We start from the raw sequence: 24881 nt of genomic DNA, 5'->3' as shown, positions 1-24881 counted from the left end.
CAGCCTGTCCGCGCCATTGACTCGCATCTGATACCCCCTCGCCATCCAGATCCGGCAGCGGCTGTGACTCACACAACCGGTACCCTCCAGTTGAACCAGGGGATCACAGTAGGACCCCCCATCTCTCGGCTGTGCAACAACCCTGGTCGCGAGTCCTTGTGGCTGTGTTGCAGACCGGGCCTGGTCTGCAGGACCCCAACGTCATGCTGGGCCTTGCAGCAAGCCCAGGTGCGTCAGCCCGACTCGGGAAGCAGCTCGCTTTCCCCCAGACCCCGTGCGTGGAGGCCATATGGCAGCAAACCCGCGAGCAGGAGCAGGGGGACCCTTGTGGATGGGTCCGAACCCGAGAGGGTCTGGACCAGACTTTGCGACAGCGGGACCCAGTCCTGGGTCTCGGGAATCATCCTTTGGGTCCTCGGGAGTGGGTCCGAGTTTCGAAGCCCCTTACCCGACCTACCCAATTGGGTTTGGTTCGCGGTTTGCCCCGAATCAGACCCAACCCCCTACTTTTGAGCCCCAAAATGGATCCAATGCTGACCCAAACCTATATCGGACTTGGACGGAGGCACATTTTGAATTTGAGCCAGGTCAAAACCAGACCCATTTTGTTACGGATCAAGGGTCGAGTTCAAACCAGGCCTTCTCACACCACAACTCGATCCGTGATCCTACCCATCCCATCTTGGGTCCGACGAATAGTTTAGGACTTGATCCGATCCGGATCAAATCGGGTGAATCATCCCAGTATTACACCAACCAAACCCAATACCCATACCAGACCCAATCAATTAACCCATCCTTGATCCAAAACTCAGTACCATACCCGACTCACTACCTCTACCCTAACCCAACCCATAACCCAAACCCATATTATCCTGTTCCTACCAACCTAGAGCCCGAGACCCGACCAACCCTTCTACCTTTAGCAGGACCCCTGTCATACCGGTGCCTCAACGTCGGCCGCAGATGGTTCCCATTCACGGGCGAGCCAGACCGAGGCAGTTTCCAGCAGCCGCCATGCAGATTCAACCGGACCCGGCGCGACCTGAGCGTCGACCACACATCATGGGAGTTCGTTAGCACCAGCCTCCGGGCGAGCAGTACCGTGAAGATAGTGATGAAGTAGTATTGGATGATGACGCTTTCTGGAACGAGTATCCTACAAGAATGGTGGAGACTCGTCAACAGTGAGCACCCCTCCACCTACGGGGACCTTCCGGAGTTCGCAGAATGATTTGATGCAGAGCAGTTCTTCGACTGGGTCTATGGCGTACAGTTTTCTTCGACTACCACACTGTAGTTGAGTACCGTCGTGTCTCTCTAGCGTCCACCCGGTTGAGGGGCCTAACACAGACATGGTGGGTTGAGCTGCAGAGGTCGAGAGAGCGACATAGACTAGAGCGCATACAAACATGGGAGGAGATGCAGATGTTGATTCTGTCTAAATTCGTTCCGTCAGACCATGCCGAGAGAGCCTACAAGGAGTACCTGGCCCTGCGTCAAGGCACCCGTACTGTGACAGAGTACACTGCTGAGTTTCATCGTCTATCCCTACGAGTGCAGATCGAGGAGACCACCTGCCAGCAGGTCACGAGGTATATTTTTGGTCTCCGTCATGCTATTTCTGACGATTTCAGTTGTGTCATAGTTAGGGGTGGCAATCGGGTCGGGTTGACGGGTTGGCGGGTTGGCGTGTCAGCATACCTCAACCCGAACCCGACCCGTTTATTAAACGGGTCGGCTGTGGCAAACACGAACCCGGCCCGTTTAATAAACGGGTAACCCGACACTGTAAAGAGTCTTTCACACAATCAAGTCTACAAACAACTTGACAAAACATACATTCACCCAATATGGTAAACCAAAATAGCATACAAAATGCTCCACAACACAAACATAAGAATAGTGCATAAATGCACTTGAATCTGAATATGTAAGAGGTAAAACCCTCTACCTTTGTATATAAATTACAATGGGCAGCATGCCCTTATTTATAGAGAGGTTACATGAGAGGAGCTATTAAAATAGCTGTTGGGATAGCTGTTGGGCTACTCCCAACAGCTCTAATTAGAGCCGTTGGGAGTAGCCCAACAACTCTATTCAAACAGTCAACATTTTGACTGTTTGACAGAGCCTGACAAAAGGGCTGTTGGCTGTTTTGACAGTCCAACAGCTCTAGTCAATTATGACTGTTTGACAAAAAGACAAAAAATAAGAAAGAAATAAAATTACAAAAATAAATAAATAAAAAAGTATTACAAGAATATAAGTATATACTTTAAATATATAGTTATATACATATATATATATATACATATACATACTCTTGTATTACGAAAAGTATGTATATATATATATATAAATATATATATATATATATATTCAAGTATATACATATATATGTCATTTTCTAACAGTCTCCCTCAAACTTATGGTGAAATCACCAAAAGTTTGTCAAGTAAAAAGTTGAATCTTGGTGAGCATAGTGCTTTGGTGAAGAAGTCAGCAAGTTGATATTCTGATGTCACATAGGGAAAATCAATAGTCTTCTTCAAATATTCTTCACGAACAAAATGACAATCCATCTCTATATGCTTAGTTCTTTCATGAAATGTATGATTTCGAGCAATGTATATCGAACTCTTATTGTCACAGCACAATCTTGTAGGATTCTGAAGGTGAATCCCCATATCTGAAATCAGTTGTTTGAGCCACACGACTTTCATAGTAGTAGTTGCCATTGCTCTATATTCAGCTTCTGTAGATGATAATGACACCTTTTGTTGTTTCTTGCACCTCCATGAAATCAAAGATTCACCTAGAAATATACAAAAACTAGTTGTTGAGCGCCTGTTATTTGGATCTCCTCCCCAATCAGCATCAGAATATGCAATAAGATCTAAGGAGGAAGAAGAGGACAGAAAGACTCCCTTATTTATAGTGTCTCTGATGTATTTAATAATTCTCATGACTGCACTCATATGAGCTGATGTTGGAGCATGTTGAAATTGACTGGCTATATGTACATCATGGGCTATGTCTGGTCTTGTAATACTTAAATACATAAGAGATCCCACTAGTTGTCTGAAGGGAGTTGAATTGTCCAAAGGAACTCCATCATCGGCTCGCATTTTCATTCCAACAATCTCTGGAGTATCAATAACTTTATCATCTGAAAGTCCTGACCTGTCAATAATATCTGAAGCAAACTTTGTTTGTGACAATATGTATCCTCGGTTAGAGTATGAAACTTCTATACCAAGAAAGTATGTTAGAAACCCAAGATCTGTCATTTCAAAAGAATTTTTCAAAAATTGTTTTACTTTCTTGATTCCCTCCTTGTCACTACCTGTAATTAACATATCATCAACATATAAAAGTAAAATTATAATACTAGCAGAAGAGTTCTTGATAAACAAAGCTGTATCAGTATAGCATGGTTTAAAACCATACCTTGTAATAACATTGTTAAAAGTATCAAACCAAGCTTTAGGTGCTTGTTTGAGGCCATATAATGCCTTTTTTAATTTAAGCACTTTACCTGAAGGAATTATTAATCCAGGTGGAATATCCATATATACTTCCTCATTGAGATTCTCATTTAAAAATGCATTTTTAACATCCATTTGAAATATATTTCAATTTTTAATAGCTGAAATAGCTACAAGCATTCGAACAGTGGTCATCCTGGCAACAGGAGCAAAAGTTTCTTCGTAATCTACTCCGTATTCTTGAGAATATCCTTTGGCAACTAATCTGGCTTTATGCCTTTTCAAGGATCCATCACTTTTGGTTTTTACTTTAAAAACCCATCTACAACCTATTGTCTTTTTTCCTATAGGTAAATCCAGAATTTCCCAAGTATTAGCATCTTTAAGAGCTTCTAATTCTATGTGCATAGCTTTTATCCATTCAGGTAAATTTTTTGCTTCATTGTAACATGAGGGTTCAAAATATGAGTGGATAGCTATAAGACATGCTCTATGTTTAGGAGAGAATGAATCATAAGACACAAATTTATTTGGGATTCTTGAGGTGGGATTCTTGAGGTTCGTTCTGATCTACGAATAGTGGTTTGTTCTGAAGGAATTTCTGATGCTTCATGATTACTTTGATTTACACCTTCATTGAATGCATTTCGATTTCTTCTAGTGTATACTATTGGTTCAACTATTGTTCTATTTTCAATAAGAGGTTCTACATAAATATTTTCATCATTAGACAATAGTTTGAACAAGAAAGAATAATCGGAGTTTATGTCTTCTGACATGTTTTCTTCAAATCCACTTTCATTTTCAACAAAATTAACATTCCTTGAAATGAGAAGTTTATCATTTTTGGTATCATAACATTTAAATCCTTTTTATGTTTCTGAATAACCAATGAACGCACAGGAAATAGCTTTAGAAGATAGTTTATCTCCTTTATCATTCAAAACATAACATTTGCAACCAAAGATTCTCAGTCTTTGATAGTCAGGTTGATATTTGAATAATTTTTCAAAAGGAATTTCATTAGATAAAGTTTTGGAAGGCATCCTATTTATAAGAAATACTGAGGTTAATGCAGCTTCAGCCCAAAGATTTTTTGGAACATTTTTTAGCAATAAGAAGAGTTCTTGTAGTTTCCATAATATGTCTGTGTTTCCTTTCTGAAACTCCATTTTGTTGTGGGGTTCTAGGACATGATCTTTGATGTAAAATTCCTTCATTTTCTAAAAATTGTTTAAACTCATTTGGCAAGTATTCTCCTCCAGAGTCAGTTCTGAGAATTTTGAGTTTACTTTCAAATTGATTTTTAATCATGTTATGGAATGTTTTGAAGGTTGCAAATACATCTGATTTATACTTAAGAAAGTAAATCCAACAATATCTAGTGAAGTCATCAATAAACACAACATAGTAGGAGAATCCGCCTTTAGAGGCTACAGGAGTAGGACCCCATACATCCGAATGAACTAATTCAAAAGGCATTGACGAGTAAAAAGTTCTTTGACCATAAGGCAAGACTGTCATTTTACCAAGTAAACATTCTTTGCATTCAAAATTATCTTTACAAAGATTCTTGGTAATAGGTACAAAATTTAATTTTCTTATATTTGGATGCCCAAGTCTATGATGCCAAGTTCGTATGTCTTTTGTTTGGGCAGTGTTGCAAAATGATTCCTTTGGAATACAAAGAAAATCCATATAATAGAGATCTCCTTGCCTAGAACCTTCCCCAATCAATTTCCCGGACTGGCGATCCTGCACCCAACATTTACTTGATGAGAAAATGACATCACATCCATGATCCGAGATTTAAGAAACAGAAAGTAGATTAAGATGAAGTTTTGGTATAAGTCTTATTTTCGGAATATAAAAGTTGTTATGTTTTGACAAATCATTTTTAAAAATTCCAACACCCTCTATTTCCAAGGCAGTACCATCGGCAGTGGAAACAAATGATGCATTTGAATTAGGTTGACATTCGGATAGTATAGATCTATGTGGGGTCATATGAAAAGAAGCTCCTGAATCAAGAAGCCAAGAGCACATACCAGGAGTAGAAGAGGTTGCAATGGCCGCTCCTGAGGTAGATCCTTTAAGCAGTGGTTGTAATGCCTCCGTCAGTTGAGATAATGATTTGGTGAGGTCTTTAAGATTCAAAGTATCTTCATCTTGTTTTGATGGTGCAGTCGCAACACGCTTTTCTTGAGGCCTATATTTGTATCTAGGACATTGAGGCCTAATATGACCGGGCTCATTACAATTATGGCAAATGATTTTTGATTCTCCTCGATTCTTATTAAAATGAGGAGGTTTATATGGCTTGATATAGTGTCCTGGTTTTGATGCGGCAAGTGCGCAATACTCTTCTTGACCATTGCTAGAAGTAGCAAGCACACTAACATTTTTACTCATGTTTAGCCTAGTCTCTTCTCCACTAAGTTTAGTGAGAATCTCATGAATAGGAGGAGGTGATGAAGATGATAGCAAGGAGGCCCTTGTTTGTTCAAACTCGGGTCTCAAACCATAGAGAAAAGCGAAGTCTCTCTTCTTCAACTTGAACTCTCTGCATTTCTATACACTTTCCTTCCCATTTGGGTTCAAATTGGGCAAGTTGGGTCCAAATGGAAGATAACTCCATAAAACAATCTCTTATATTCTTATCTCCTTGTTTAATGTTTCTAACTTTTTCTTAGAGATAATACTTGTGAGCATATCTTTTTCGGTAAACATACCTCTAAGATATTCCCATGCTTCATTTGCCTTTTTGTAACACAAAAGGTTTGAGGCAATTTTTGTCTCAACTCCACTAAGCATCCATGAAAGAATTTTGGCATTTTTCATTTCCCATTCATCTAATTTTTTGTAGTATTCTTCCATGGCTTTGTTTTTTTCTTCAAGACTAGTCTCAACGTCATTTTCACCTAATGTAATTTTGGGAGTGGGTTCAAGAATAGTACCTCTTACAAATCCCCACAAACCTTGACCCTTGATGAATGTCTCCAAGTGTCCCGCCCAAATGTTATAGTTGCTTCCTTCAAGTTTGAATGGCGGAATGAAGTTGGAGTTGCTTGTATTGTGCGGAAAAAATTCACCCATGATGAATCCAAAGAAAAAAAGGAACCACCAATCATGAAAGAAAGAAGGCACACTTTACGAGGCAGCTCACCAATGCACGGTTGATCATACACCAAGCTCTGATACCATGTAAAGAGTCTTTCACACAATCAAGTCTACAAACAACTTGACAAAACATACATTCACCGAATATGGTAAACCAAAATAGCATACAAAATGCTCCACAGCACAAACATAAGAATAGTGCATAAATGCACTTGAATCTGAATATGTAAGAGGTAAAACTCTCTACCTTTGTATATAAATTACAATGGGCAGCATGCCCTTATTTATAGAGAGGTTACATGAGAGGAGCTATTAAAATAGCTGTTGGGATAGTTGTTGGGCTACTCCCAACAGCTCTAATTAGAGCCGTTGGGAGTAGCCCAACAGCTCTATTCAAACAGTCAACATTTTGACTGTTTGACAGAACCTGACAAAAAGGCTGTTGACTGTTTTGAGAGTCCAACAGCTCTAGTCAATTATGACTGTTTGACAAAAAGACAAAAAATAAGAAAGAAATAAAATTACAAAAATAAATAAATAAAAAAGTATTACAAGAATATAAGTATATACTTTAAATATATAGTTATATACATATATATATACATATACATACTCTTGTATTACGAAAAGTATGTATATATATAAATATATATATATATATATATAAATATATATATATATATATATATATATATATATATATATATATATTCAAGTATATACATATATATGTCATTTTCTAACAGACACGACCCGCCAACCCATTTAATAAATGGGTTGGGTCGGGTAAACGGGTTTTCAGGTTCGCGGGTCAAGTTCGCTGGTCGGGTTGGCGGGTTGACGGATCGGGTTGGCAGGTAGGCAGGTTGGCGGGTCGGGTTGGCGGGTTGGCAGACGGGTTGGCGGGTTGACCCACCCGCCTAACCCGTTTATTAAACGGGTCAGCCGGGTTGGCGGGTTGGCATACCCCCAACCCGAACCCGACCTGTTTAATAAACGGGTTACGCGGGTCGACCCGTTTATTAAACGGGTTGGCTTAAGCCCAACCCGAACCCGCCTAAGAGGCGGGTTGGCGGGTCGTGTCAGAAATTGCCACCCCTAGTCATAGTCGAGTCATTAGATTAGGCAACCAGTTATCCCATGAATGTGGAGGAAAAACTGAAAAGGAGGCAGGATTATAGAGTCTCCCGCAGTGACCAGTCCAGTCAACCCCAATCGAGTTTCCCAACAGGGGAGCGAACTCTCCTAGGAAGGAAGATATAAAGTCCACCCCTCGAGTAGACCCTAGCAAACCCGACCAATCCGGACCCGCATACCATACCAGATCCAAGGCCAAGCCTAGCGAGTCTACCATCTGTTGTTTTAGGTGTCAGGAGTTGGGACATGTCGCGTCCAAGTGCCCCACCGTGAGCAAGAATGCCCATTTCGTCAGAGGGTATTGTTGAGTCAGCGTCTGATAGTGAGAGTGAGGGTGAGTCGTTGGTTAGAGAGGATGACGAGAGGGAAGTCGTAGAGGTCGACGACAACGTCAAAAATTTGTTATCTATCCGTCATGTTTTGACCGCACCCCGAGAGTCGACCCCTGCAAAATGGTTGCAGAATAACATTTTTAGAACCCGGTGCAACTGCGAGGGGCATGCATGTGATGTTATAATTGATACTGGGACGCGTGAGAATATGGTGTCCGAGAGTGTCGTGTCCACCTTGAACCTGAAAACGGAAAAATTGTCTCAACCGTACAAGATGACATGGTTCAAAAGAAGAAACGAGGTTCTTATCACCCAACGTTGTCTAGTTCGGTTTTCCATGGGGGTGCATTACTACAATGATGTGTGGTGTGATGTAGCCCCTATGAGTGCGTGTCACATTCTTTTGGGAGGTCCTTGGTAGTTTGATCGCAAGACCATTCATGATGGTCGTAGGAACACGTATTCATTTATTTTTAAGGGTCATAAAATAATCCTTCTCTCTATCAAGGAGATCGGTTTTCCCATTGTGGATAAGCCTGAGCGAGTTCCTCGGTTCGCGGGCCTATCATATTAGACTTTCTTGAGCCATTGTAAGGAGGATGGTTATTGTTATGCCCTGGTGGCTAAGCCGACTATGAGTACGTCGTTGGCCGATCCCGCGGACATCGCGCCCCTTATTGAGGAGTTTCACGATATTATGCCAGACGACCATCTCGATGGTCTACCTTCGATGAGGGTGGTACAACATGCCATTGATTTTGTCCCGGGGTCGAGTTTACCTAACCTCCTCGCGTATCACATGAACCCATTCGAGCATGTTGAGTTGTTGAGGCAGGTTCAAGAGTTACTGGAAAAGGGTTTTATTCGTGAGAGTGTGAGCCCTTGCGCAGTGCCCGCCCTGCTGACTCCTAAGAAAGATGAGTCCATGCGCATGTGTGTCGACAATAGAGCGATCAATCGCATAACTGTCAAATACCGTTTTCCCATTCCTCGTTTGGATGATATGTTCGACATGTTGGCTGGTGACTCTATTTTCTCTAAAATTGATTTAAAAAGTGGGTACCACCAAATTCGTATCTGGGAGGGGGATGAGTGGAAGACGACATTCAAGATACGTGATGAATTGTATGAGTGGTTAGTCATGCCATTTGGGTTATCAAATGGCAGAGTACTTTTATGAATATGATGACCCAAGTGTTGCATCCTTGTATTGGGAAGTTTGTCGTTGTGTATTTTGATGATATTTTGATTTATAGCTCGTCTCTGTCTGATCATTTGAATCATTTGCATGAGATTTTAAGGAAGGAAAAATTGTATGTCAATGCCAAGAAGTGTCAGTTTATGACGTCAAGTGTCGTATTTTTGGGTTTTATTGTGTCGTCTGATGGAGTTAAGGCGGATCCCGCCAAAGTCCGTGCAATTGTAGATTGGCCTACCCCAAAGACTATAGGAGAGATCCGGAGTTTCCACGGGTTAGCCACTTTCTACCGTCATTTTGTGAGAAACTTCAGCACCCTCATGACCCCTATCACAGAGTGCCTAAAGGGGACTAGTTTCCATTGGACGTCTGCCGCAGGAAAGGCCTTCACTCTCATCAAAGAGAAAATGAGTAGTGCCCCCGTCTTAGCCTTTCCTGATTTTAGCGCAGTCTTTAAAGTTGAGTGCGATGCCTCTGACTCAAGCTAGGTGCCAGTACTCCACTTATGACGTCGAGTTTTATGCCGTGGTACAAACCCTTCGTTATTGAAGGCATTACCTCATTTATAAGGAGTTTGTCTTGTACACGGATCATGAGGCATTAAAGTATTTGAATAGTCAAAAGAAATTGAGTGCTCGTCATGCCAAGTGGGTCAGTTTCTTGCAAGAATACACATTCACTATTCGCCATCAATCAGGTACTCTAAACAAGGTAGCTGACACACTTAGCAGGAAGAATAGCTTTTTGATGGCTAGGTCAGTGCAGGTCATTGGGTTTGAAGCAGTGCAATGAGCTGTACCCGACGGACCCTGATTTTTAGCAGGTCTGGGAAGGGTGCCTCTCTCTTGATAGCACAACTGACCCACGATTTAGTATCCATAATGGTTACCTTTTTTGAGGTAATAAGTTATGTGTGCTTGCATTTTCTCTTAGACTCCAATTGATTTTCAAGTTACATGAAGGGGGACTAGCTGGGCATTTTGGACATGATAAGACGTTCGCGTTGTTATGTGAACGATACTTTTGGCCCAAAATGCGCAAAGATGTTGTCGAGTGTGTCAAGTGTCCAATGGTCGACGTCAGAATAGTGGCTTATATATTTCGTTGCCTATCCCTGAGCGGCCTTGGGAGCATGTGTCCATGGATTTTATTGTGGGTCTTCCCAGAACCTCGCGTCATTTTGATTCCATCTTAGTTGTGGTTGATCGATTTTCCAAGATGGCTATCTTTGTTCCGTGTAAGCGAACCACCGACGCCTCATTAGTAGCCTCTTACTACTTCAAGGACGTGGCTCATTTTCATGGATTGCCCCACACGACCACCTCAGATCGTGACACGCGCTTTATGAGCCATTTTTGAAAATCGTTATGGGCCTTATTGAAAACCAAGCTCAAGTTCAACAGTGCATACCACCCACAAACCGAAGTTGTGAACCGCACCCTAGGGAACTTGCTAAGGAGTCTAGTTGGGGAGAATGTCAAAACATGGGACCTAGTCTTGCCGCAAGCTGAGTTCGCATATAACAACTCCATCAACCGGTCCACGGGCAAGTCTCCTTTTCAAGTAGTCTACGAGCAGTCACCAACCCATGTAGTAGATCTAGCACCTGTGTCTAGTCTTCCGAACCCAGCCCCAGACACATTTGATGCCGTTGAGTACATGCGTGATATCCACAGACAGGTCCGAGCCAAACTTGTTGAGAGCTACGAAGGTTGCAAAACTTTCGTAGACCAAGGTCGTCGAGATGTCCAGTTTCAAGTTGGTCAGTTAGTATGGGTTTACCTGCGCCCTGAGCGTTTTTCAGTGGGTACTTATGGTAAATTGAGTCTTAAGAAGTGTGGTTCTTTCAAGATTCTTCGACGATTGGGTCCAAGTGCCTACCTCCTTGAACTGCCTGAAGATTGACACATTTCGCCTATCTTCAATGTATCTGATCTATATGCTTACTGTGGAGACAACAAGTCGTCAGAGTCGACTTCTTCCCAACCAGGGGAGAATGATGCAGAGCAGGATCGACCTAGATCCATACCGTCTGACCCAGGGAGGGGACCAGACCTGCACGATGGGATCAAGGATCAGACCCAAGTAGTGGATCCAATCCAGATCACGACACCAAGACGCAGGGATGATGTACCCCTACCTACCTATTCCAAACAAGCACAGGCCCAACAACAACTTGAAAACGACTCAGGTCCCAGACCGGACCCGCGACCGGGGTCCACCAGCAGTCTTTAAAAACCCTCCCCTAGGGTTGCGTGCAACAGTTTTGAAGTTTCAACAACCTTCTTTGCTAATTTGGTTTTTCCTGCAGTTTTTATTTTTTTTCATTTCCTCTTGTCTTCACTTTGTTTTGCTATTCATTCCAGTAGCAAGTTTCGTTTTTGCTCGTTACCTGTCATAGTCAGTGTAGTCTTACCGATCTCATAATAAAATATTGATCGGACGATTGATCTGATTTTCTGGTTTTTCACGTTTTCTTTGAATACTCGTGGCTGCACGACTGACTGTGCGTTGGAAGATCAGGATCACGTCAACCCATCGCGTGACAGCATCGGTTCCCTCCCTGTTTCAAAGTGTAGTAGCGTCGGTAATCTTTACGTGAAGGTGTCGGCTTCCTCGCTGCATCAAAGTCTTTAAAAGAAACATGAGAGAATCATATAAGAAGCTTGTAGGGAAGCATGGACAAAACATGTGGGAAGCATAGAAGAAGTGTGAAAGAATCGAGATTCCCATGAAGTTTCGGAAGTGAGGAGTATCGCACTTCCAAAGAGTGTTTTTGGGAAGCATGCTTCCCACTTACCTAAGAAGCTTCCAGTAGCTGATGTGTACTACTAGAACGTGTTAAATAATAGTGTCCAACAAGTAAAAACGAAGAAAACAAAATCGTATAGTACATTGTCATCAACAAGAGTCTGAACATTGAAGTCAACACTCAACAATCCATCAATCAAATAACAAAATAAAATAAATAAAAAGATCCTTCAACTCTACTTAGTTTCACCAATCACGGCAAAAACATTATCGAAATGAAGAATTATCCTCAATTCAAGTCATCCACTCCCTCCTTGTCCTCTGGTTCAAGCTTTGGATAATTTTTTCCTTGTTCTTAAGATCAGTTTCCATGAAATCAGACTCTTCTTGCACCTATTTTTTTATATTGCTAATGGAGTCATAGCAACTCCTATGGAGTCTCCTTGATTCTTTTTGTATTTGTTTGAAAAATGCAAACAATACATGTATTGTAATGTTAAGTATATGATTCATCAACGCTTTTTAGTGGTTTACCATACTGCATGGGGGTTGATACGCCAATAAATCATATTGTATCATGTGATACAATATGATTTTTACAACATTGGTTGGTGTCATCTTGGCTTTATTCCTGAGCTGATTAGATTTGTAATGTTTGGTTCATTATCTTTTCTGTCTTTGGGATTACAGATAGTTTTATTGGTGGCCAACTATTTTACTAGTGATATTGCTCGTCTCTTAAGATTTTAATTTGATTTTGGTTGGAGATATTTAATTTCTCCCACCATCTTACACAGGTTGGCTTCCTGAAAATGCACGTGGCTAAACCATTGGTTTCCAGTATTGATGGGAGATGATGTTCTATTGATTTGCGTATACTCCCAATGGCCAAGCTTTGTTGCTACATACAACTGTGTCAGAGCTATTGGTACTGGAACTGAGTGTGCATACACCCTAAAAGTTCCAAATCCTCCATTAGTTTCACTAAGTTAATTTTGATGGGACCAATGTGTCCGTCCTATATTAATTGAGCCAAGTTTCGTCTGAAGTACGTTTGGTGTCCAAACTAGATAGTATAATATGAAAAAATAATGCTCTTATTGAGAGAACTCTAGGTCAGGAAAAAATTTATTTGAAAGTTTGGGCTGCTTGCAACAACCACGAAGGTTGGTCAAAATTAAATGTGATAATATCACACTTTTGTGCTCCTTCGTTTGGAATTGTTAACATAAGGGACTTGAGATTATGGATACAAAACAATTTGGACAAAAAGTTACAAGATGGTAGTGAGTAGTGTCGATCTGATTAAGTAGGAAAAAGCGATTTAGCTTTTGCAAGCTTGATTGAAAGATATGGCATTGGGTTAATATCAATGCTTAACAGAATTGTGGCCTATATAGTACAGGGAACTTATGAGCCAATCAAAGTAGCTATGTCAATTAGCTTGTAGTATCTCTTGGGGGTATTTAATGTTCTGTTATCGGTTTATTTCCAAAAACATACTACTATTTTTTTACAAGTCAATTTCATACCTGAAAAGTCCTAAGATTTAAGAGCATACCAAATTTTTCTATGGTTAATCAACATAGTCCTTGGCTAAGTCTTGTTAGATAGTGGTTCTGCATTTCTGTAAAAGTTTAGGTATTGGCCTAAGGGTCTTAAAAATGATGATATTACCCTTCAACTGAACAATTCATCCTCTTTTTAGAAAAAGAAAAAACGTTTACAACCCATCTCTTTCCCTCTTTCTGCCATGTTTATTCATATTTTCTTCTCCCTTCTGCACGATATCCATTTTCCATGACCAAGATTTCTTAACATTCTTCAGCATAAGCATACCATAATTTCATTGGAGTTATGGTTTGAGTCTCTTTAAATGTTTCCCATGCTCTCAATGAATAACCTAGTGATCACCATCGAATCAAGCGTACCATTAAAAGAAGGGATAATGCGTGCTTCCTATCTATTCACCTGATTTATCGGATTTTCCAACAATTGAGGATGAGTTCAGCTATCAGAATTGTTCCATAAACTCAATTATGTGTCATTCTATTCAAAATCCACAACTCTTAAAATAGGGAATCCACATTTATCCTTGTTTCTGCTGTGTGTCAGCCATGTTTGTCATTGAACCATTCCTCAATTGGCAACAATTCACAGCCCACCATAAACTGCATTCAAGGAGACCAATAAAAGTTCCTGGCTTGGGTTTCCCAGACACTTACTATTTGATGGTCATATTCCTGCACAATCCTTCTAAATCACAACCATCAATATATAAAATCCACTTGATATTGTGGTTTCACTTTCAGTTTTATTAATTGAAACTTGAGTCAATCCCATCTCTAAGGTGAAAACTGCCACTTTGGCTGCTCTAGATTTCGAACAGGTTATCTAAACGCACCTCCATCCACACCTCATCAGTTCCAGCAAGAAAATAATAAATTCTAAATCCCGTTTCATCAACCCATCATAATTTAGGCATGCCCACCACAAAATAAACCAATGTTTAAAAATCTAGTGAATCAGGACTCAGACTCATCTAGGGTTGACTCATGACTGAACACTTTTAATTTTATATAAAAATGATGCATTAATTATCATATAAATAGCAAGCAAGCTACAAAATGGCATGAATGCTCATAAAATCAAGAAATAAAACAAATAACATAATTTTAAGTTGCAACTAAGCTATATTTACCCATGTAATTATACGAACCAAACAACTAAGCTACTTAAAACTGCATCTTGTGTGACAAAGTTTATGATTAACCATGAAGACCAATGAGCAAAACAAAAAATAAGAACAAGAAGCATTAAACTTCAGATATTCAACAATTCTAAAGTGATTACCAAATTTAGCATTTATAAAAAATGTTAAGGAGCGTTGAGAAGCATAATTGTACCTCAATGATTGTTAATATTGTATATATATACATTGTATATATGTATGTGTGTGCATTATGTACATATATAAATATATACATATATGAATGTATTATCTCTCTCTATATATATTGTAATATAACTAGGATAGTTTTATTTTTTTCTTTTTGGTTTCTTTTGAACTAGTCAACACAAGGTTGACTAGTCAACAAAAAACGTTGGGGCTGGCCCAACGACTCTAAATAGTCATTGGAGGGATGATTTCCCTCTTCTATGCAATGCTTCTTGCATGAGTTTGTTCTCAATAAAATATTATTTTTTTAGATTGTGAGCCTCTTTTGGTTGCCACTTTGTGGATTTTGTGAGCAAACCCATTTTATGGTTCTTTTTGTGCCCACTTTGGTGATTTGGTGAATCTTGTTGTGGATCTTTTGAATTTATGACCTAAAAGGTTTAGTCATCTTAATGGATCTAAAATTCAGTATTTTCCAAGGATAGAAAACTTTTGTAATTCTGAAAACTTTCCATGCAAAGATTGTAATTTTGGCAAAATGAAGATACTACCATTTAAAAAAAACCTTTGTTTCTTTTTGACCGCTTGAGTTAATACATTTGGATATTTGGGGCCCATCGCCTGTCATATCTAAGGGTGGATTTGCGTATTATGTAATTTTTATTGATGATTTTACTAGACATACTTGGATATATTTCCTTAAACACAAATCTGAATTTTCTTACATCTTCAAATATTTCTTAATTTGGTCAAAAATAAATTCAAAGATGATATTTCTATCTTTAAAGATTACATAGATTTAATTGGTATCACATGTCAAAAGTCTTGTCTTTATACTCCACAACAAAATGATTTAGATGAAAGAAAACATATGCATATTATAGAAATAACATAAACCTTGCTTATCGCAAATCAAATACCTAAAGATTTTTGAGCTGAAGCCACATTGATTGTGGTTTATCTCATTAACAGAATGCCATCCTCTTCTTTGACAAATGTGTCACTGATTGAAAAACTTTTCAAACTAATTCTTGATTATTTCAGATTGAGAGTTTTTGGGTGTAAATGTTTTGTTTTTAATTATAAGAATGATAAACTTTTACCCCTTTCCTATTCTTTGTATCTTTCTGAGATATGCAAATAACCAAAAAGGCTATAGATGCTTTGATTTTAGAAATAAAAAGCTATATGTTTCAAGAAATGCATCTTTCTTAGAAAAGAAAAGTTTTTTTAAATTGAAAAATCTAAGGAAATAACCGAGTATTCCTTTTTGTTGGATATAATTCCAAAATATGATGATTGTGATGTTGATCTCGATGAAGATCAAGAACTTAGAGATGATATAGTGAGTAAAGAACAATTTCGTGATAATGAGATTAGAGAAGAGCAGTCCTATAAGGATCAAAGTTGTATATAATATTTCAGGCGTAGTGATTCTAAACGTCCATGTGCACTTGAAAGATATACTAATAATGAAAACCAAATAAAAATACAAACTAGAAGGTCATCTAGAGAACCCTCAACCTATGCTCAAACAACTCAAGTAAAAGAATATTCTGAATGAGTAGAAACCATGCAGGTAGAGCTAAACGCTTTAGAAAGAGCAAATACTTGGACCATTCAAGACATTCCCCTAGAAAAAAAACCTATAGGTTGTAGATGGGTGTATAAAGTAAAAATTTAAAGTGATGAAACTCTTGAAAGATACAAAGCCAAATTAGTTGTCAAGAGATATTCTTAAGAGTATGAAATAGATTATGAAGAAACTTTTGCCCTAGTTGATAGGATGACCACAGTTAGAACCTTAGTAGCCCTGACCTCTGTGAGAAGATCCATATATCATATGGATATTAAGAATTCATTTCTTAATGAGAATTTAGCTCAAGAAGTTTATATGAAAGCACCACCTGCTATAACTATTCTTAGAAGAAAAACTCTTTATTTAAATAAAGCTATTTATGGTCTTAAACAAGCACTGAAGGCATGGTATGACAAGTTTAGTCAAGTTATGCTTGATATTGGCTTTCAATCTTGTCTGACTAACACAACTTTTTTTGTTAAGATTTCTGATGCAAGTATGATTATTCTTCTCCTCTATGTGGACAACGTGATTATCATTGGAGGGGACAAACAAAGAGTTGCACATTAAAAACTTCTTAAAAAGCATTTTAAAATGATTGAAAGTTTCTTAAATTTTTTTTCTTAGAATTGAAGTAGCTTATTCTTTGACTCAATCTAAATTTGCTCTAGATATTGTTGCCAGGTCTGAAATCTCAAATGATAAGAAGGCTGATACTCCTGAAGTTGTCAATACTAAGATGAAAATTGATGATGAAAAACCACTTAAAAATTTGATGCCTTACAAACAGCTTATCAGGGCACTTATCTTTCAATTACGAGACCTGATATATATAGCACATGCTGTTAACACAACAAGCCAATTTCACTGAAATCTTAGATGATAAGAAGTCTGACATTCCTGAAGTTGTCAATACTAAGATGAAAATTGATGACGGAGAACCACTTGAAAATCTGATGCCGTACAAGCAACTTATCATGACACTTTCTTATCTTTCAATTATGAGACCTGATATATAGCACTTGTTCATACATTAAGCCAGTTTCAGCATGCTCCCACTTCAGTTTCTATGAGAGCAGTTTTGTCTATTATTAGATATATTAAGACCTCTCTATTTAATGAGGAATTTTCTTGTATTCTTCTTCATTATTAGATTTAACTGCTTATACTGATGTTGTCTGGGGATGTGATCCCAATAACCGATACTCCACTACAGGTTTTTGTGTGTTCTTGGGTGAATCATTGATTTCATGGTGGTGTAAAAAACAACAAAAGGTTTTTTTCTGTTCGATTGAAGCATATTATTGAGTCATGGTGACAACCACTATGGAGGTGATCTGGCTCAGATATAGGTGTTCGGATCAAAGGAGCATTAAGAACGTGCTGTGACAACATATACCCTGCAGATTTTCATACATCCCCTCTTTAATTTCCTTTGGGACTTCTATACAATGAAAAACCTCTCCTTTCACATATGATAGGTGTTGTTTTAACCTATTTATTCCACCAGACATCTCCTTTTGGCAATAAGAACACATAACTCTCTTCCTTTTCTTGTCAATAAGCACTCCATGGTCCCAACCAGGATCTCTATCCTTTGTCATGTTGACCTCTGATGTGTCTCCCATCTTCTACATGCCAAGTTTTAGAAAAAAATAAAAAAACATGCAGCATATAATTTAGCACTTAGCAGTTAGTGTTAAAAATGTAAATATACACATATATATTTATATGTATATATATTCATATGTAACTAGATAGTCACTAAGGTTATGTTTAGGTTTTCTTTTTGTTTGAAATAGAACTAGTCAACAATAGAGAACCGTTGGGGTCTCAACGACTCTATTTAGAGCCGTTAGACCCCCAATGACTCTCTCTGGACCCTCTTTCCTTGTGTATAAATATGGGGCAAAACTCCACCATTATGTATGCTTCTTGCATTATTCCACCATCAATAAAATATTATTTTTTTATTATTTTGTTAACCACCTTGGGTGGATTTGGTGCATGAGCCCATTTTGTGGCTTGTGTATGTTCTTTTGGTGCTTTGATGGAACTCTGTGAGTGTCGACTTTGTTGATTTGGTGAACATCTTTGGAGGACCTTGTTTCCTTTCATGGTATGGTGATGCGGAAGCGGGGGTTTTGATGTGGAATCGGCGACGAAGTCAATCCACAATCCGAGATCCAAATGAATCTCTACGCGCGGAAGCTTAATGTTTTAACGGTAGAGTCCGAACAGAGCTCAAATGATCTGCAATTAGAGGCAGGGGCACTATGTTTCAACCGTTGGTGCAAACACGGAAAAGATGCACAACAAGCACACCTTTCCAACAGATCTAAGAACACAGAAATCAGATCTGTGTTGTCCGACTTATGAATAGTTTTCTGGACCAGACAGACTAGTCGCTGGTTGTCCAACCGAACTTTGGAAGGGTTTTTGGACCATCTGACGATGGAGTTTGAGAAAACTCTAAACAAGTAAGTTATGCAAAAATTTGTTATCTCTCCAACAAACCAAAATTTATAATTTTTGGATTAATATACTGAAGGTTATGTTCAAAATACGTTGATGTATTTTCTGTTCCAAACTATACGAGATGAATAACAAGAATTTAAGCATGTAGAAAACAAGTAACTTTTGAGACAACAAACGTTCGATTCATCAAATCCTCAAAACATGAAAGTTGTTAATATAGATGTTATCTTTTCAAAACATCAAACAGATCAACAAACAAATAAATATTGAGAAAACTATAACTCGAATACTAAACTCTGTTACGAATCACGGTTAACAGGATAAACTTGCCAGAATTTTTAGATGCCTCACAAAGCAGATTTAGTCAAAATGCTCAACATGAAAGATATAGGGTCGGACGCTAGCTTTCCAACAAGCTAAAGTTTGCAATTTTCTGTTCAGCCGTTTGGGAGAACAAAGCAAATTACCGAACAGAGAGCTTGTCCATACGAATCTGACTAAACAACAATAACCGAATCTCAGAAACGAAAATCTTAGACTTAGCAAGAGGAACTTCAACAAGTAATTTAACAAGTGAAGAATTTCAATTTCAACACAAACACCACATCAACAACTTGTTAAACAAATCAGATACAGTTCTGAACAACAAGTTGCCAGTAGAATATCGACAAAGTCATACAATAGCAGAAATACTAGATGCAAGTGTGCAGAAAAATTTATCTGCTTGCAGCCAACAAAAACCCAAATCTTCTGCAGCAACATAGCTTATTCACAGTCAGCTTTACAAAACACAAGGCCTTCTTCCTTGTTGAACCAGCGGCCACCATGTCTAGTATATTCTCATTCTTTTCCAAATTTTTTCTTTCTCAAAACCAAAAGCAACTCCCACTGGTTGACCTCCCCTCTTGAGTTCTTAAACCCTAAAGAAGCTCATCATAATGGAGGGGAGACCTCCCCAAGGCTACCACCCCCAAGGCCAATGAAATGTCTTCTTTTGAAATTAGCAATTAAACACACTTCAACAGCCATAAGACTTACAAAGTCAAGACTGAGTTCAAATGAGGACTAAAATTGTCCTCTAAAAGGGGCGCCACATAGGATCTAACGGGTTTGGATCTTGGGCAAGTCCTAAACTCGTTATAAATCGGATCCTGCACAAAAACACTTGGAACAAAAATTCATAAAAAAAGAAAACTACTCTGTAACCCATTCACTCTCTAGTGCCACAAAAAGATTCTACATGACACTAGAACTATCCGGATTCGTAGAATTCGGCACCTAAAAAAATTAAAAATTAAATAAAAAGAAATGTCTAGCATGATTCCAAGCTTACCAAAATGAAATTAAAACATCAAAATAGAAATATCGTTGGACACGAGTTACATCGAGGATCCAATTGGACCAGAAAAGTCCTGAATGGGATTGGATCATCTTGTGTGACGTTGCTCTGATCTGTTTGGGAGAGTTGGATTAAGATCCAACTCGTCTTCAATGTTCTGATCATCTGGTTGCTCTGCATCACTTGGAGATCAATCTGATTTTTTTGGTGAATTGGGAAGTATGCTACTCAAAATTTGGAAGAATTAAAGCCTCTTTTGCAAAATCCATTTAAGTGCTTGTAAGATTATGATGGTGCTTCAAGAAAAAAAGTTTGTGGTGCTCACTTCGTGCTCTTCATTGGAGGTGCTCTCTTGGTGGTAGAGTGCTCGTGATCTTCTTTGTTTTTTTTCTCTATATCATATTTTTCTCCCTTCTATCTTCATTCTATTCTCTTTAGCCCTTATAAACATGGATGGCAATGATAATGTCACCATAAAACTAATCAACCTTAACAACACAAACTATATAACATGGGCTTCAACCATAAAATACCTCATATGAGGCAAAGGGTTATGGGGATTAGTGGATGGGTCCGATTTGGGACCCAAGCTAATTCTTGCTAAGATAGAAGGAGAAACCAATGCTATGTTTACTTATGAGATAAAATGAAAAGAATGGAGAATGGGGCAGACCAAGATTATGTTTTGGCTCATTAGTAGAGATGATATCAAAAAGTGCTCGAGTCTAGCTAATTTTGAACATGCAAATAAAGCATATGACTATCTTAAGAAAATGTCATCTCTTAAAGATATTGCCACGCATGCAATTTGCAATATAAAATACGTACTATGACTCAAGGAAAAAAAGTATTAGAAAATACTTTAGTGAGTTGTCCGATTTTTGGAATGAGTTGACTCTTCTTGAGCGTAGATGAAATTGTCCCGAAGACATAGAACTCCACCAAAGACATTGATGCTGAGCATTTCTATCGATTCATCGATGGTCTATGACCGAAGTTTGAGTCTACTAAATCGTCTCTTCTTCGTAGGGGAAAAATCCCCTCTATTGAAGATACCATTGAAGAGCTAAGTATAAAGGAAAATAAACTAAAAGAGAAAACATCTAAAAATGATGATGGCTCGGTCCTAGCCGTATCTAGGCCGAGAAACCATGTCCATGCTTACAAACCATCACATTATGAGAGACTAAACAATGATCACTATGGAAAACAAGGCGATGATTTTGAGAAGAAAAAAATTATTTGCTATTATTGTCATGAATCGAAACATGTCAAGACATTGTTGTAAATTGAAGAGACTCTATGAGAAGAAGGTTGCCTCGGTTACACAAGAGTCAAGTGAATTTAAAACTACACAAGAATCAACCATTGGGAGCATGTCCTTGACTTAACTTGTAGAAGCTCTTCAACTTCTACTCAAAGGAGCTTCATCAATCGGAGTTGCAGTCTCTTCTATTGGCATCTCTGACCTCGATAAATCTCTTTTGCTTCTTGACTCAGGTGCCTCATTTCATATGACACCAAATGTTGATGTTTTATCCCAATATCGTAACTCAAGCGGGTCAAATATATTTACTGGCGATGAGACATCTCTTGAGATAAAATGAATAAGATCTTTTAAAAATATTTTATATTCTAAAAAATAGATATATTCTCAAATTAAATCTAAATCTTTTATCTGTATCTCAATTATCTGACCATGGGTATAATGTTTCCTTCTTTTCTATTGGTTGTTGAGTGCAGGATTACCAGTCAGGGAAGTTGATTGGGAAGGCCATAGAGAAGGAGGTTTATACTACATGGATTTTTCGACAATACCCAAGAATACCTTTTGTTGTAATGTTCAAAAACTGAATTTAGATTTATGGCACAAAAGACTTGGCCATCCTAATATATCCAAGATCCAACACTTTCCAAATATGGAAACACTTTTTAATCTTGAAAATTTATATGTGAAGATTGGATTTTTGGCAAAATGAACTTTCCAAGAAAGAACTTTTGTTTATATGTGATCGCTTGAGTTAGTACATTCGGATGTTTGGGGCCCAACACCCCTTATATCTAAGTGTGGGTTTGCATATTATGTAGTTTTTATTGATGATTTTACTAGACACGTGGATTTATTTCTTTAAACACAAATCAGAAGTTTTTTTATATTTCCAAAGATTTCACAATTTGATAAAAAATAGATTTCAAAGTGATCTCTCCATCTTTTGCACAGAGTCAGAGGAAGAATTTTTATCAAAATGATTTAAAGATTACCTATAATCAAATGACATTACACATAAAAAATCTTGTCCCTACACTTCGTAACAAAATAGTTTGGCTGAAAGAAAACATGGGCATATCATAGAAACCACATAAACTTTGCTTATTTCAAACCAAGTACCTAAAAAATTTTGGGTTCAAGCCACATTAACTACAATTTATCTCATTAACAGAATGCCATCTGTCTCCTTGAAAAATATATCACTAGTTGAAAAACTTTTAAAACTTATCATTGATTATTCTAGATGAGTTTTTGGGTGCAAATGCTTTGTTTTCACTGATAAAAATGATAAACTTTCTCCTCATGCTATTCATTGTGTCTTTTATGGGATATACAAATAACAAAAAAAGCTATAGATGTTTTGATTTTAAAAATAAAAAAATTGTATGTTTTAAGAAATGTCTCTTAGAAAAATATTTTTTTTGAATTTGAAAATCCTAAGGAAGCAACTGAATATTCTTTTTTGTTGGATCTAATTCAAAATTTTGGTAATTGTGATGCTGATTTAGATGAAAATCAGGAAATCATAAATGATATAGTAAGCGAAGAAGAATCTCGTGATAATGCGATAAGTGAAGAACAACCTCGAGATCAAAACTGTATCCAATATTCTAGGCGTAGTAATTTTGAACACCCATGTGCCCTTGAAAAATATACTAGTACCTAATTATTAAGCTTACATTGCGTTGGTACATTCCTATGTGGAACCCTCAAACTATGCTGAAGAGAATGAACATCCTGAATGGGTAGAAGCCATAAGAGTAAAATCAGATGTCTTAGAAAAGGTGAATACTTGGACTATCCAAGATATCAAGATATTCTCCTAGAAAAGAAACCCATAGGTTGTCGATGGGTATATAAGATAAAAATTAAGAGTGATGGAATTTTTAAAAGGTATAAAGCTAGGTTAGTTGCCAAGGGATATTCTCAAGAGTATCTAATATATTATATGAGGAAACCTTTGCCCCAATTACTAGGATGATCAAAGTTAGAACCTTAGTAGCCCTTGCATCTCTGAAGAAATGACCTATATATCAAATGGATGTTAAAAATGCGTTTCTTAATAAAAAAAATGATTGAAAAAGTCTATATGAAAGCATCACCTAGTATAATTATTCTTAAAAGAAAGGCTCTTCGTTTAGATAAGACCCTGTATGACCTTAAATAAGCACCAAGAGATTAGTATGATAGGTTTAGTCAAATTATGCTTGATGTTGGATTTCAATCTTGTTTGACTGACACTACTTTGTTTATTAAGGTTTTTGATGCAGATATTATTATCCTTCTCCTCTACGTGGACGATATGATCATCATAGGACGTGATAGACAGGGAGTTGAACACATTAAAAAGCTTTTCAAAAGACACTTTAAAATGATTGATTTGGGGTTTTTAAAATATTTTCTTGGTATAAAAGTTATTCATCTAGAGAATATTTGCTGTCTCAATCTAAGTTTGCTTTAGATATTGTTGTCAGGTCAGGTATCTCAGATGATAAGAAGGTTGACACTCTCGAAGTTGTTAATATCAAAATGAAGATTGATGATAGGGAACCACTTAAAAATCCTACACTATATAAATAATTTATCGGGGCATTGTCATATCTCTCAATTATGAGACCTGACATTGTATATGCAGTTCACACAGTAAGCCAGTTTCAACGTACTCCCACCACTATTCATATGAGAGCAATTTTGCGTATTATAGATATATCAAAACTTCTACTTTTCGATGACTTTTCTTGTATACTTTTTCATCCTTAGATTTAATTTCTTATACTGATATTGATTGGGGAGGTGATCCAAATAATCGACACTCAACCATTGGTTTTTGTGTGTTTTTAGGCTACTCGTTAATTTCATGGAGGTGTAAGAAGCAACAAAATGTTTCTCTCTCTCTCTCCAACCGAAGAAGAATATCGAGCCATGGTTACAACCACTATGGAGGTGGTCTGGCTAAAGAGATTCTTCGCTGACATGGGCGTTCAAAGTAAAGGAGCATCATGACTGTCCTGCAACAATAAAAGTTCTATCTATATTGCCGACAATTGGACCTTCTACAAACAAACCAAACACATTGAGATGGACTGTTATTATGTATGAGAGAAATACCTATATGACACTATCGATCTTCCCTATGTTACTTCAAAATATCAATTGACAAATTTCTTTACCAAACCTCTCATTTAGGGATGGCAGTGGACCGGGGGAAAGCGAGGCCCTGCCCCGCCTCGCCCCGTTTGGACCGGGGATGAAGGGTATGAAACAGGGATGGAGGCGGGGGTGGAGGA

At 38.0% G+C, this 24881-nt stretch overlaps 1 protein-coding gene across 2 annotated transcripts in view; it reads left to right on the top strand.

Annotated features, from left to right (window-relative positions):
- Positions 1–24881, top strand: part of LOC149840922 (la-related protein 6B-like) — a 79575-nt gene that overhangs the window by 3615 nt on the left and 51079 nt on the right. The window lies entirely within an intron of this gene.

Source organism: Nuphar pumila, chromosome 4 (assembly GCF_984573655.1).
Source record: "Nuphar pumila chromosome 4, dmNupPumi1.hap1.1, whole genome shotgun sequence".
Classification (NCBI taxonomy): Eukaryota; Viridiplantae; Streptophyta; class Magnoliopsida; order Nymphaeales; family Nymphaeaceae; genus Nuphar; species Nuphar pumila.
Note: the sequence above shows the minus strand (reverse complement) of the source record. Positions and strands in the feature narration are given on the sequence as shown.